Consider the following 13,179-nt stretch of genomic DNA (forward strand, 5'->3'; position numbering starts at 1 on the left):
GCTGGAATTTGGGTTAATCCCTGGGGCCAATGACTGAATCAACTGTGCCTGTGAAATGAAGCCGCCCCTCCAAAAAGATATACCCCCAAGGTATGGGGTTCCCGTCGCACGCTCGCCCTTAAGGCACTGTCCCGGGCAGGAGGACACCGCCTCCGGCCTGTGAGCCGACAGGCAGGGCTGTTCGAGCTGGAGGGCCGGCAGCACAGGGGACCTGGACTTTCCCGGCGTGCGACGACGGGGCCTTCACCTACGGGGCCGGGCTGCCCGAGGCTCACGGGGGCCGGGAGCGAGAGCTGCTTGGTGGACAGTGAGGAGGGGACACCGACGCCTTCCCTCAGCCCGTCACAGAGGAGCCCGGAGCCCAGGTCTGCTTTCGGGGCTCCTAGTGCTAATCTCCGGGCTCAGCAAGGCGCAGGCAGGCCTGTTTAAGGGATGGTGTGTGCTGCGGTGGGAACCGCGCCGCACAGTCCAGCAGTAGGACGGGGTCACCGGGGTCGGCCCCTCCCAAAGGTGACAGCCTTCCATCTGTCCTCCCCTGCGAACCTTCCGCCACAGGTGCCGTAAATTCAAAAATACACAGGAGCCCAGGGAGTCCCATAAGTGCGAGAGGAAGGCCCAGACGGAGGTGGCGGCCTGCGTACCTGCAAAGCGGGCTCCTTAAGGGAGTAGCCACAGCTCAGCCCCACGACTCCCACGCAGGACTGGAGGCTCAAGTTGCCAGGCCTTCCAACTCTGCAAACCAAACCAAAAACAAAAACAAAAAAAATCTAAATTGTTCAGCAAAAATCTCCTAATCTGTTGGCAACTCATTTAAGAACTACTTTGCGACCCAAATGAAACACCTTTGCAGTGAGATCCAGTCCCTGGACTAACCATTTACAACGTCTGTTCTTCAAATTCTAGAATTTCCTATGCCACGCATCTGGCCGGGCATTCAGGATATGCCTGCCTGCTTCTGATGGCAGAGGAGCCCATTACTTAACTAATGTTTTTTTGATAAATTCTAGTTGCTAGGAAGATCTTAAATACTAATCCACCCCCTTATACCCATCTCTCCGTGTGTTCCGACAAGTGCCCATATCCCCTCACCACCTTAGACAAGAGAAGAGCTACCCCCCGCCCCCAGCGTGGTCAGTGCCACGTTCCTCCCTGGGGTCTGGGTTGAGGACAATGACCAAGTCTTACATCGCTAAGGAAGGATAATAATAGGTAACACTTGCTGAGCATGTATGTGCCAGGCACTATTCCAAGCCCCCCACGTATGAACTCATCCCTCAAGAGAACTCTGTGAGACACGTGCTACTATAGTCACACTTTGCATACGAGGAGACTGTGGACAGGAGAGCCTGAGGACGTGTCCAAGGTCACACACCCAGTAAGTAGAACAACTGGAACTGGAACCCAGACAGCCTGGCTCCAAAGGCAATGTTCAGGGTACCACGCGTGCCTATGGGGACGATCACACTCATTCTGTGATTCTTTGTAAATATGAAATAAGAGAAAACAATACCAGCTCTTTTTTCTGGGACCACAAAACAAATAGGTTTCCATAAAAGCAACATGAGAAATGGATTTCACTCTATGCAAAGATGTGAAAGATGAGAAAGGAGAAAGGATGGCCTTTAACCACGGAGGCTAGAGTTAGATACTGAGCAGAACTTCCTGCCATTGAGGGCTTTGAGCCCCTGGAATAGAGAATAGAGAGTTGTGCTTTCTTTCTTAGATAAATGTATGTTTTCCAAAGAAAGGATGGAGAAGACTGTTTCTGGAATTGTTCTCGCACCTGAAGCTGTGCAGAGGCAAAGAGAAGTGTTATAAAGAACTGTGGAGACTAGGAAACTTGCATGCTTGCAGTTCCTATTCCGCATGGCTTCCCCCAGGGAGGACAGAACAGTGGTCTTCTTGGCGTATGAGCCCAGGGTCCCATGCCTGATGGATCCCAAAATGAGGGCGTGGGAAACAGGGAGATCAAAGATTCACGGATCAAATCCTGGGTCCACAAATCAACTACCTAGGTCAGAAATTAACATAAGGTACCCGGAATCTGGATATTTTAGAATGTGAACGAGCTCGAGAGATAATCTCTCCGTACCCAGTCTTCCATACCCAGCAAGAACGCCTTCTGCGATATTCCCTACAGGTGGGCACGCACCTGTTGTGGATACACACCAGCCACAGCTCTTGGATGAGCCCTCACAGGTTCAAAAACGGGGGGAGGGAATCAGATAGTTTAGAAAAATCTGGAGGAAATCTGAAGGCGAGGACTAGGAAAATGGGAAGTTAGAGGAAAGCACTTGATACGTGATTTTTTTCCCAGCAGAACCTTTTCATGCATGTTCACATGAGCATGGGACGATTGTAACTAAGGCCATACAGATGGAATTTTGGAAATTTGGAGTGGCCCTAATTCCGTTGCTGATCTTGCTTTTTTTGCAACACCGAGAAGAGCTGGATTTTTTTTTTCAGTATATTTCTTTGCCCCATTGGTGTTGGACTTGGCCTAGTGACTTGTTTTGGCCAAAGGAACGTAGGGGGACCTAACAGCACGCCGGTTCTGGGCCAAGGTCTAACTACTATACACGGTTTAATAGTTCCAGAATGTAATTTGGGCCCATTTTTTTTCCAGGAAGACACACCATATCAATTAGCACCTTTCTCCACTGACAATCCTTGAAACAGGGCCGGGCGGGGGGAGGGGGGCAAGCCCCTAAGAAGAGATTCACACAGAGGAAGGGAGGGTAGGTGAAGAATACTGCCCTACTCTACACAGATGTAGGAGGAAGTGCGCATGGCAGGTGACCGGCTTGCCCTGAATGCACTTCGAAGTGCTGTCACTCTAAGACTGTGGCCTACGTGACCGCAGACCATCCCCTCCTGCCTGTCGGCCCACCGCCCGGCTGTAATGTGCTTTTGCTCTCAGCCTAAGCATCGCCAACCTGGGAGGCTGCGGCGGGTTGTGTGTTTGGCCCGTCTCTTCAGCGCTCCTCCCCACTGGCCTCCCCGAGCGGAAGAGTGTAGTCTTGCTCCATTTACTGGCAGCCTAATCACGACTTGCCTTGGCCAGAGAAGTGGGACTAGGATGGGGGACACTCTGGAACAGAAACCACTACTTGCCTCTCCCATTTGTGTTCTCCTTCCACCCCTGGGATCAGCCAGTCCCACAGGGCTGCGCCTTTACCTGCAGTTCCAGAATGAAGCAGAACTGCAGGAGACCTTGGTGGACCTCGCCTGTTGGAAGCTGCGGGTGATGCTGCAGGCCCCAGTCACCGAGCTGTGCGGACGGTCCCCAGGGCAGAGGTCAGCAGCTTCTGCCCTTACCGCATCTCAGGAGCACCCTAGCCATCTCAGTGGCCTCACTGCGGTATAATCATTCACTGTAGTTCCAGTGGCCCCCACACTCCCCCCCGTAAGAGCTCATGTCACTTCAACTAGGTTTCCCCAGTGCTTTGCACGAGGCAGGTGTAGGCGTGAAGGGCAGGCTGCCCCACAAGGTGCCACTTTACTACGCAGAGTACTTCCAGCTGGAGACACAAAGGGCCTAAAAACTCAGGAAGAGGGGATCCCTGGGTGGCGCAGCGGTTTGGTGCCTGCCTTTGGCCCAGGGCGCGATCCTGGAGACCCGAGATCAAATCCCACGTCGGGCTCCCGGTGCATGGAGCCTGCTTCTCCCTCTGCCTGTGTCTCTGCCTCTCTCTCTCTCTCTGTGACTATCACAAATAAAAAAAAAAAAAAAAGACTCAGGAAGAAACTTCGACCTTCCCCCACCGCCTGGAGGAATTTCGGGAGGACCTGCTCGCAGAAGAGAGCTATCACCCGGGATATCGGATATCCTAACACGACCTAGGAAGGCAGCCAGGAAGAACCTAGCCACGTCTGTTTCATCAAAGTCCATGTCCCACTGTTTCTGGAAGCTCTAGCACACACTGGCTCAGCAAACATGTACTCCGTTTTGTTTTCCTGTGAATTGCACTCCTTCCCCCTTGAGGCCCCAGGCCCCTACCCCGGTCTCCTTACTTCCAGGTGACACAGACGCCCCATTTTGTCTGTCTTGGAACCTTGGGTCTGTGTGGACGCCCGAAGTGTACACAATTAAATGTGATTTCCCCCCGTTCATCTGTCCCATGTCAATTTGATTCTTAGACCAGGCAGAGGAACCTTAAAAGGTAGGAGAAAAATTTTCCTTCCCTACACCTAGGAACGGTGACCCCCCCCCCCCCAAAATCACGAATGAACGAACACGTGGTCAAAGGATCCTAAAGCTTCACCCCGTCCTTTGCTCTCCACGCAGTGAAGCTCTCTCCTGGGGCCCTTTGCACGTAAGCCCCCCTTCCAGCAGGTGCCAGGTCATGAAATCAAACTCAAAGAAGTTGCTGTGCTATCCAGGGAAACGGGAAATCCGAGTAAGTCGGCCCGGAGCGTCACTGGCTTGAAGAACGTCCTCACGTTTCCAATGTTAAAAATGTTAAATGTTAAAAATGTTAAAAGCACCCAGATTCCAACACCCAGCGGGCACTGGCACAGGGGGGCCGGGGAGGCCCAGCCGGCGGCTTAGACTTCCCGTGGGGGCCGAGCCAGCTTGTCCGCGAGGCATTGGTGCGCAGCCTGTTGACGTGTCCCTGGAACCCGGGGTTCCCTAGGCCCAGGTCACGAGGCGGCCGCGTGGCCTCGGTTCCAGGGACACTGCAGCCCAGGCCACTGGCACTTGGGAGACCGGGTGTCTTCCGTCCGTCTGCGGGGCTGCAGCGTCCGCCCGGCTGGCAGAGGGCGAGGTGCTCTCTCCAGGGGGTCCATGCGCCGCAGAGGGCGCCGACCCCGCCTCACTGAGCAGGATGGACTCCCCCTGCCCCTCGCGGGTCCCACGCTGCCTTCTGGAGCTCTGCATCAGGGGCCCCGCGCCCCAGCGGCCGCACCGAGCCGGCCTTGGTCCCCGGTACCAGGGCCAGCGAGTGCGTCCAAACCGCAAGAGCTGCCCTGGGGCGGGGGGGGGGGGTGCACGTGCCCGGGGACCCGCGGGGGCGGGGGCGGGGGCGGGGGGGGGGACACCAGGCTGCGGAGCTGGCTCGTCTCCCGCAGGCTCCTGTTTGTTTTTCCACTGCTGTTCCCGGAGCGTGCGCGTCCAAGGGGCTGCGGGGCCGGCCGTGGGTCGCCCAGTCCCCTCCGCTGCCAGCGAGCGTGGGCACCGGGGCGGGGGCGGGGGCGGGGGGGCAGCCCAGGAGGAGGGACGGGCCCGCTTCACCCTCGGGGGGCGACCGGGTGCAGGACGGAGACAGCGTCCTGCGCAGAGGACGGGCCCGGGTGGGGGCGGGGGCGGGCAGGAGCGGAGCCCGCAGGCCCGGCCCCCCACCCCCGCCTCCCGCGCAAGCTGCGGAACCTGCCGGCACGAAGCACAGTCACGAGCGGAGCCAGAGCAGCGGGGCGGGCGGGGGGGGGGGGGTGCGTGGGCGGCGGGAGGGGCTCTCGGGCCCCCGCCACACACACACACACCCCGGCTCCGAGCACCCGGGGAGGGGAGAGCGGGACGCACGGGGGCGGGGGCGCCGGGGGCGCTGTCGCGGGGGGCCCCTACCCCCACCCCGCGGGGGCTCGCTGGGGAGGCGGCGCGCGCGGCGCGGCGCGGCGGGGCGGGGCGGGGCGGGGCCGGGCTCCTACGCAAGCGGCCGCGAGAGGGGATCCTGGGCGCAGGCCCCGCCCCCTCACGTGCCCGCGGCGCAGGGCCCCGTGCCGCCCGCGTGACCGCCGCCCCCGCCCCCGCCCCCGCCGCGCGGTTTCCACGCGTGGGAGGGAGGCCGAGGCGGGACCGTCGGCGCCTGGAAGCACCTGCACCCCCCCCCCCCGCCCCTGCACCCCGGCCCTGGGACCCCCGCCCTCGCCGCCCGGCTGCCGCCGAACCTGGGGTGGCCTCGTGCGGCAGGCGCGGGTGGTGCAAGGCGGCCTCCCCCCTCCGCGCATCGCCCCCGCCCACCTGCGACCCGAGCCCCCCCCAGCGCCCTCGCCCACCCGCATCCGGGGTCCCCCCCCAGCGCCCTCGCCCACCCGCGCCCGGGGTTCCCACCCACAGGGCCCTCGCCCACCCGCGACCCGGGTCACCCCCCCCCAGCACCCTCGCCCACCCGCGTCCGGGGTCCCCCCCCCCAGCGCCCTCGCCCACCCCCAGCGCCCGGGGTCCCCCCCCAGCGCCCTCGCCCACCCCCAGCGCCCTCGCCCACCCGCGACCCGGGTCCCCCCCAGCGCCTCCGCTGTGGGTGCACGCAGGCCTGGGGGCGGAGAGGCGACCCGGGGCACCCAAGCGGGTGTAGGGGCGTCCCCCGGGCTCCTCGAGAGGCGCAGGGGCCACCTGGGGGGGCGCTTGGTGGAAGGGGGGGCGTGGGGAGGGAACACCCCGGGGCGCTGGGGTGGCGGTGCAGGCCGGGGTTGCTCGGGGTCGCCCACGGGCCGCGGTGCAAGGGGTCGAGGGAACCGGAGGCGGAGCCCAGGAGCGAGCAGGGCCCAAGGCACTGTGGCCACTGCGGCCCTCGGGGCCTGACGCTCCCTGCAGAGCCGGGCCTGCCCCTGCCCCCCGCCCCCGCACCCCTGCCTCCTGGCCCCCGGAGCGCGCCCTCCTCCCTCGCCCTGCCCGCCCGCCGTCCTTGAGGACGCAGCTCTGTGCCAGCTCGGCCCGCGGCCTGATGTCGTTTGCTGCCCAGTTGCCACCGCACCGGGTACGCTGCCTGGGCTGCCCACGTTCCCCGCCCCTAGGGGACCCGGCCAGCCTCGCTGCCCGCCTTGACCCTTCCCGTCCTCCACGGAGCCCCAACAGCGACTCTTTCAAAACCTGTATCAGACCGTGTCTCCCTCCAGCACAAACCCCTCCAGGGGTTTTCCATCACATCCAGGAGCAGGTGAAGACCTATGGTGACATCTGTCATGACTCCTCGGGCCCTGTCATCCGGCCCCGTCGGCCTATCCCGTGCTAGGCCGAGCCACCCTGGCTCTCCTCCTGCTTCTGGAACTCGTTCCCTGTGCCCCGGAGCCTTTACCTGCCCGCCCTCTCAAGGGGCGCGGGTCCCATAGGAGTCACCGGGGTCACCGCGCGTCGGGCCTCTGCTCGGAAGCCTGCAGGCACCCTTACTGCCTGGTCCCGGACAGGTGGTCCTCCCAGCCCCTCTTCCCTTCCCTCCTTTCTTCTTAAGATGCGTTATCATCGTCTGAGGCTCAGCACGTTTATTTGGTGACTGTCAAGATCATGAGAAGGGAAGGTTCCTGAAGCCAGGAATATGTGTCCTGCTTACTGACGGAGGGCAGACCTGTCTCTTGCGCACTGGGTGCTCCGCCTGAGACGGGGGTGACCCCAACGGTGCTGGCCAACCAGGGGGGCCGCACAGCAAGCACCGGGTTCTGCGCATTAGGCTCCCCGGCCGGCCCCTGCCCAGTGTGCTCCTGGAGCGAGCCTCACCGTCTGCGGAGCGTCTGCGACTGGTGTCCCGCTGCTAAGGTGACCACACATGTTTGGAAGATGGCAGGAGACCGTCTCTATGTGGTCACCTTCAAGTGAGTGTCCATTACAGAGCTCCCTGGAAGGCCCCCGGATCCCTGTTGCCCCCTACGTTGCAATGACCCGCATTTTTTTGGATGAACTAGAACGAACGAAATAGCAAAGTGCGCTGCAAGTTGCAAGGCCAACTGCCTTTCAGTTTGTGCGCAGACCCGTGTGTGTCTGTCCGTCTGTCTGCAGGTTGTGCCACAAAGTGAGTGTCTTATTGGTGGTCCTGGTTCAAAGCCTTTGGAAGTCCCGGGTGCCCCGTCGTGGGCTCTTCGTAGAACGCGTGCTCACTCTCGGTGACCGGCTGACACCTGCTGCGGTTGACGCCAGGTGCTGTGTTGGGCGAAACAACCCCATGGGCTGGCGCTGCTTCATCCCCACTTTACATAGGGGACCACTGAGGCTTGGAGCAGTCCGGCGACTTGGCCACGGTGACAAGGCTGGTGCGCCGCTAACCTGCGGCTCCTTCCCGGGGCCCCTGAGGACCGCTCGCTCCGCAGCATCCCGGCCCGCTGGCCTTTAGTTTCGCGCAGCCCACGGGGAAAGCCCACCTTGCGCTGGGCACGTGAGGCGAGCCCCACTTACCCGCATCCGCAGGCCTTCCCACGGTAGTGTGCGCGGGCCGCCCCCAGGGCCCGTGCAGCATGTGGATTTAGGGTGTTGGCAGGTCGGGAGGCATCCACACACACTCACACACTCACACACGCTCACACTTGCCGCCTAGGGCTCTAGCCGTAGCTGTCGGCGAGGGCCACCCCACAGGAGCTGGGGCTTTTAGTGGCGGCCCGTGGCCACAGACCACCCATAGCCCGAAGGAGGGGGAGGTACGGGACTGGGACTGAACACCCTACTGTGTTCCCTCCCGTCCTCAGTTTCCCCGCCAGGGACCCCCGCCCCCCCCCCCTCCCCGCCATGGCCGAACCAGAGATCAGAGTCTTAACGATAATCCACAGAGGTCACCTTGGGGGCAGAGGGTCACGGTGGTTCTGGAGGGGCCAGGGGGCACCCCAGCTTCTCGTCCTTGGTGCGCAGCCCAGCAAGGACCTTCATGACCTCGAAAGGCCAAGTGTTGGCGCGGCGCCGCTTGACAGCTCTGCGCAGGGCTTGCTCCTGGGCCCAGAGGACGGGCTCCGAGCCACCAGCTGGGCCTGCGCAGTACCAGGTGGCGCCGCGAGCCCCTGCCTCGGCCCCCTATTCTCCAGGCTGGGGGCGGGGGGAGGCCGGGCCAGGGCCAGAGCCGGCCCCTCGTCCACCTGGGTGGCTGCAGCTGTGCCAGCGCTTGGGCATCTTTTTGTGAGCTAGTCGTGGACGAGGGCAGCGGGTGTGTATACAGGCCGGGGAGTCTACCGTGTCGGCGAAAACCTACTCCTGCCAGGATTTTGCACACTTCAGAACTGCCCCCCCACCCCCCCCCCCAGGAAGGAGGCAGCAGGCCATGTGTGCGTGTGCAACCGGGAGGGTGGAGCGCAGCCTTTTGAAGGCGTGTCCTTGCTGTGTACGCTCGCCCGGCCTTTGCAGGAGAATGTGGGGCTGCAGTTGTGGCTAAAATATGAATGAGTGTGGTCGTGTGCAGGTGCATGAATGACTGTGTGTTTCTGTGAATGAATGCATTTGAGATGAAGTGTGTATGGGAGCCCTCGCGAGCTGGGGTGGTGGCTTGCAGGTGCTTGGCGGCCTGGAAGCATCCAGCAATCAGTGTCTACACCACAGTCTCTAAGTGCCGGGCTGGGGGAGAAGGGGAACCCTGGATTTGCTCAGAGCACCGCCCTTTTGCTGCTGCTGCTGCTGCTGCTGCTGCTGCGACAGCATGAACCACGGGCTGTTGCCTTGTCTTCCCTGAACCCCCAGGAAAGGAAGGAGGGGAAGACAAGGGCACGTGGTCAGTCTGCTATTAGTTGAAGGTTCCTCCAGACACCACAAAGTGTCCTCAGATAAACTCTAGCCCCACAGCCTCCTGACCTGCCCTTAACGCTCCTCCTTGGGGCTGAGCGAGGGGCCGATGAGTCGCAGGCAGGGGGTGGTTCCCGGGTGGCCCCCGCATCGCTGACCCCAGCCCAGCGTGGTAGGAGTGTGGTCTGGACACGCTTGAGGTCGACAACGTGTTACCCCCTTCTGCGTCAACCACACTGCAGGGAAAGGTCCTCAGTCTTGTAGGAAACCGTGATAAGCACAGAGGACTGAGTAATCACGAAATGGAAACCCCACGTGGTGGGTGTACCCCCAAAAATATCTAAGGCCTGCTCAGCTTTAGGTCAAATGATTTAAATACGTGTTGGGCTCTCTTTGTCCCCCACCCAAGGCCCCCCTCGTCCCTTGCCATCCAAGTGGCCTCCTCAGAGGGCCCTTGTGCACAATGGTCCTAAGTAGTCCCCTCATTAACAGTCTCAGCAGAGGCCCAAGACTGAATGGGTCAGAGAAACCAAATCCTCTTATTACCGAGAGGCCCAAGTGCAGCTCCTTGGAGGAGAGTGGGTCAGAGAGAAAGGGTTGGGGAGCAAGAAATGTGGGGAACGAAGACTCTGCAAAACTATCGTAAACTACCTCCTCCGAGAACAGAAAAATCTAATATCCACGCCCCCCCGCGCCGCGCCAAAGCTCTGCGAGTCGCTAAGCCTCGCTCACCTCGCTTCTGTCGGGGCGGCCCCTCTCCAGTCACGTATGTGACCGTTCACAGGTGTGTACAAAACCGTGCGGTCGGACGCGGGAGCGGCATGGTTGGCTCTGCGGAGGGCGCAGTCGTGCCCCATAAAAAGGGAGGTTTTTTAGTAAATGCAGAATCGTATAATGCAGTCACTGACCGCCGTGAAGCCCCCTGGCGCCGTGTATCCCGGCTGTGGTGGGCCGCGGCTGGGTCCCCTCTGCCAAGCAGCCGCGGGAAGGACCGTCCAGGAGCCTTTGCCCATGACCATGCTGTCCCTGCCAAGTGTGGATGTGCTGGTGCTTTGTGTTTGTATGAATGGGGGTTGCATGTGCTGGTCAAAGGCCACGTGAGACACGTGGGGTGGGAATTATATCTTAAAAAGATGAATTGGAAAAAAAACGAAGCAGGGAAGTGTGAATGGCATAAATCTCTGCCACGGTGCCCCCTCTTCCCTCTCACCCACTGCCACCGCAAGGTGCACCTGTTTTATTAAAATTAATTCCTGGCTTTGCAAATAACAATAGATCGATATCTGCACTTGAGTTTCACCCTCCCTGGGACCACACTCTCCAAACAACAGTTTTTAGAGAGCTGCAACACAAAAGATACCGCAGTCAGCTCAAGCAAGGGGTTATTTTTAGATCAGAAAAAAAAAAAAAGAGGGGAAAGGAGGGGAGGGGGAAAAAAAAGGAGTTCTGGGTTTTGCAATCTAATTTGGTCCCTTTTCTTAAGGGAAAAAAAAATCCCATCAATGGCATTTTCCATACAATCTGATTCCTATTTGGCTCCTAGAAAAAGAAGCAGAGATCTAGGGCTGAAAATTCTGGAGTTTTATGGCTGATTCCAGCTAGTAGCCTTTCTTCACCAGGCTCCAACTGAATTAATTTGATACTATTTTTGAAAGTCAGTGTTTCTAAGGGAGACCTAATGACGCACTGACGTCAATGCAGGTCAATAGCACACACTGCTGGAACTGGGCGTGCTACACGGAGCCAGAGCTGGAGCCTTTTCAAACAGCCCCAACTCTGCAAATATCCCAGTTTTGCAGGGGTGGGGGGGGCGAGGGTAGGGGGGGAAGCCAGGGTTTGAGTAGCACGGAGACCCCCACCACTGCCCCCACCCAACGCCTTCGGAATTGATGCATGTTTTCCTGATGCAAAAAAAGAAAGAAGAAAATCCACACAGATACAATCAGACGCACTGCAGTGCCAAAAAAAAAAAAAAAAATATCATACCTGTCAAAGGGACTGTATGTGATCCGTGCACACACACATTTACGTTCAGAATGCAATGCATATTATTAGGGTCTGTCTATAAATAGATCCCGGGAGCGTGTGCATGGGGACTCGGTCCCCAAGCCCGGTTTTTGAACGTGGGCGATGAGTTCTTTGCTCTGATCAGTTACTCGGGAGGTGCCTGGAGGTGTGGGGGTGGGCACGTGGGCGGGGGGCTGCCTCCTTCTCCTTCCCTCCAGCTCCCCCTCCTTTCCCCTCTTTTCCTCTCTCCCCCTCCCTCCTCGCTCACCTCCCCTCTCCTCACCCTCCATCCCTCTCATTTCCTCCTCCTTTTCTTCTCCCTCCTTCAGCCTTCCCCACCCTTTCTTTCTTTCTCTCCCCCTCCCTCTCTCCTCTCCTTTTCTCCCCCTCCCTGCCTCCCCCTCCCTCTCCCTTCTCCCTCTCCCTCCAAGTCTGGCACTGAACGCGAACTGTTTTGCTTTGCTCCGGGAAGAGTGCAGACACAGAACGTGAAATCCCGAGCTTTTTGCGTGGTGCATTTAGAATGCTTCCTTATTTATATTACCCTCATTCCCCCACCCCACCCACCCCCTCACCAGTCCTTCCAAATTTCCCTAGAAATCTATGTAGAGCGCGCGGAGGGGAACATTTGCACAAAAAGTGAAGGAGCTCGCCAAGGTAGGTTCTACCGTGCACTGTCTTGTGTTTGGCTTCTGCAAAGTTTATGATGTCAGTTGGTGGATGTTTGGAGGAGTAGGTCTGTGTGACTGGCCATGATTACTGCCTTTTTCACTGAACAATTATATTTGTACCAATTGCCTAGACTTCTCAGGCAGGATTTCTGTGGTTGTGTGTATGTGATTTTTGCAGGAGGCAGACCAGTTGGAAGAGGAGCCTGTGGTGTTAAACTGAGGAGAGGATGCTCCCCCGCACCCCCCCATCCTAATGTTTTGTGGGGGGGGGGGTGTCGAGGAGGGGGATGCTGTAGTGGGCAGGTGCTTCTCCCACTTTTGTCCGATTTTGGATTGATTCTCATTCACCAAGTGTCTTCATTCTTGTCATCATTTTGCCCATGAAAATTTAGTTGCAAAAAAGGGCTTCATGAAGTCAGAGCAAAGTGGGGGAGCGTGGGGAGAGGCAGGCAGGGCCCGCCAGTGGTGATGGTAGTGGTAACATTTCTTGCATAGAGAATTTAATTTCTCTTCTCATGATTTGGGGAAAATGCTAACTCTTTAATGGGTGCGATCGGAAAAAAAAAATTTTAAAGCCCCACTAGTGGGTAAAATGAAATTTAAAAAAACAGAAACAAAACACATTTCCATTGCAAGAGCAAAACCTGCTACAGCTCACAACCACCTGTAGAGGGAAATCTTTATGCATGATTTCTTGGGGCCGGTAGGGGAGAGGAAAACCGCCTGAAAAGGCGCCTGGCAAACTTTGCAGCCTGAGGACCGCAGAGGCTGGACGGGCGCGCGGGGGGTGGGGGTGGGGCGCAGGCGGGGGGGGGGGGGGGGGGGGGCGCCGGCCAGGGCCTCTCAGCCGCACAGGCGGCCTCCTTGCCTCGGGTGCAGGGTCCCCACGGGCGCGAAGGGGACCCGCTGCTGCCGGGGCACAGGGCCTGCGGGTGGGGGTGCCTGGGAGGCCCGGCTGCGCTCTCCCGCCCCCCGCAGGGTGGCCGGCAACAGGTGGCTCTCCTGGGAGACGAGTTTGGGCCGAGACTCCAGGCGTTCTCTAACGGGGTAAATCCAGCAGGGCTTCATTGTACGGCCCGAGCCCTTCTTTGT

Source organism: Vulpes vulpes, chromosome 5 (assembly GCF_048418805.1).
Source record: "Vulpes vulpes isolate BD-2025 chromosome 5, VulVul3, whole genome shotgun sequence".
NCBI classification, from domain to species: domain Eukaryota; kingdom Metazoa; phylum Chordata; class Mammalia; order Carnivora; family Canidae; genus Vulpes; species Vulpes vulpes.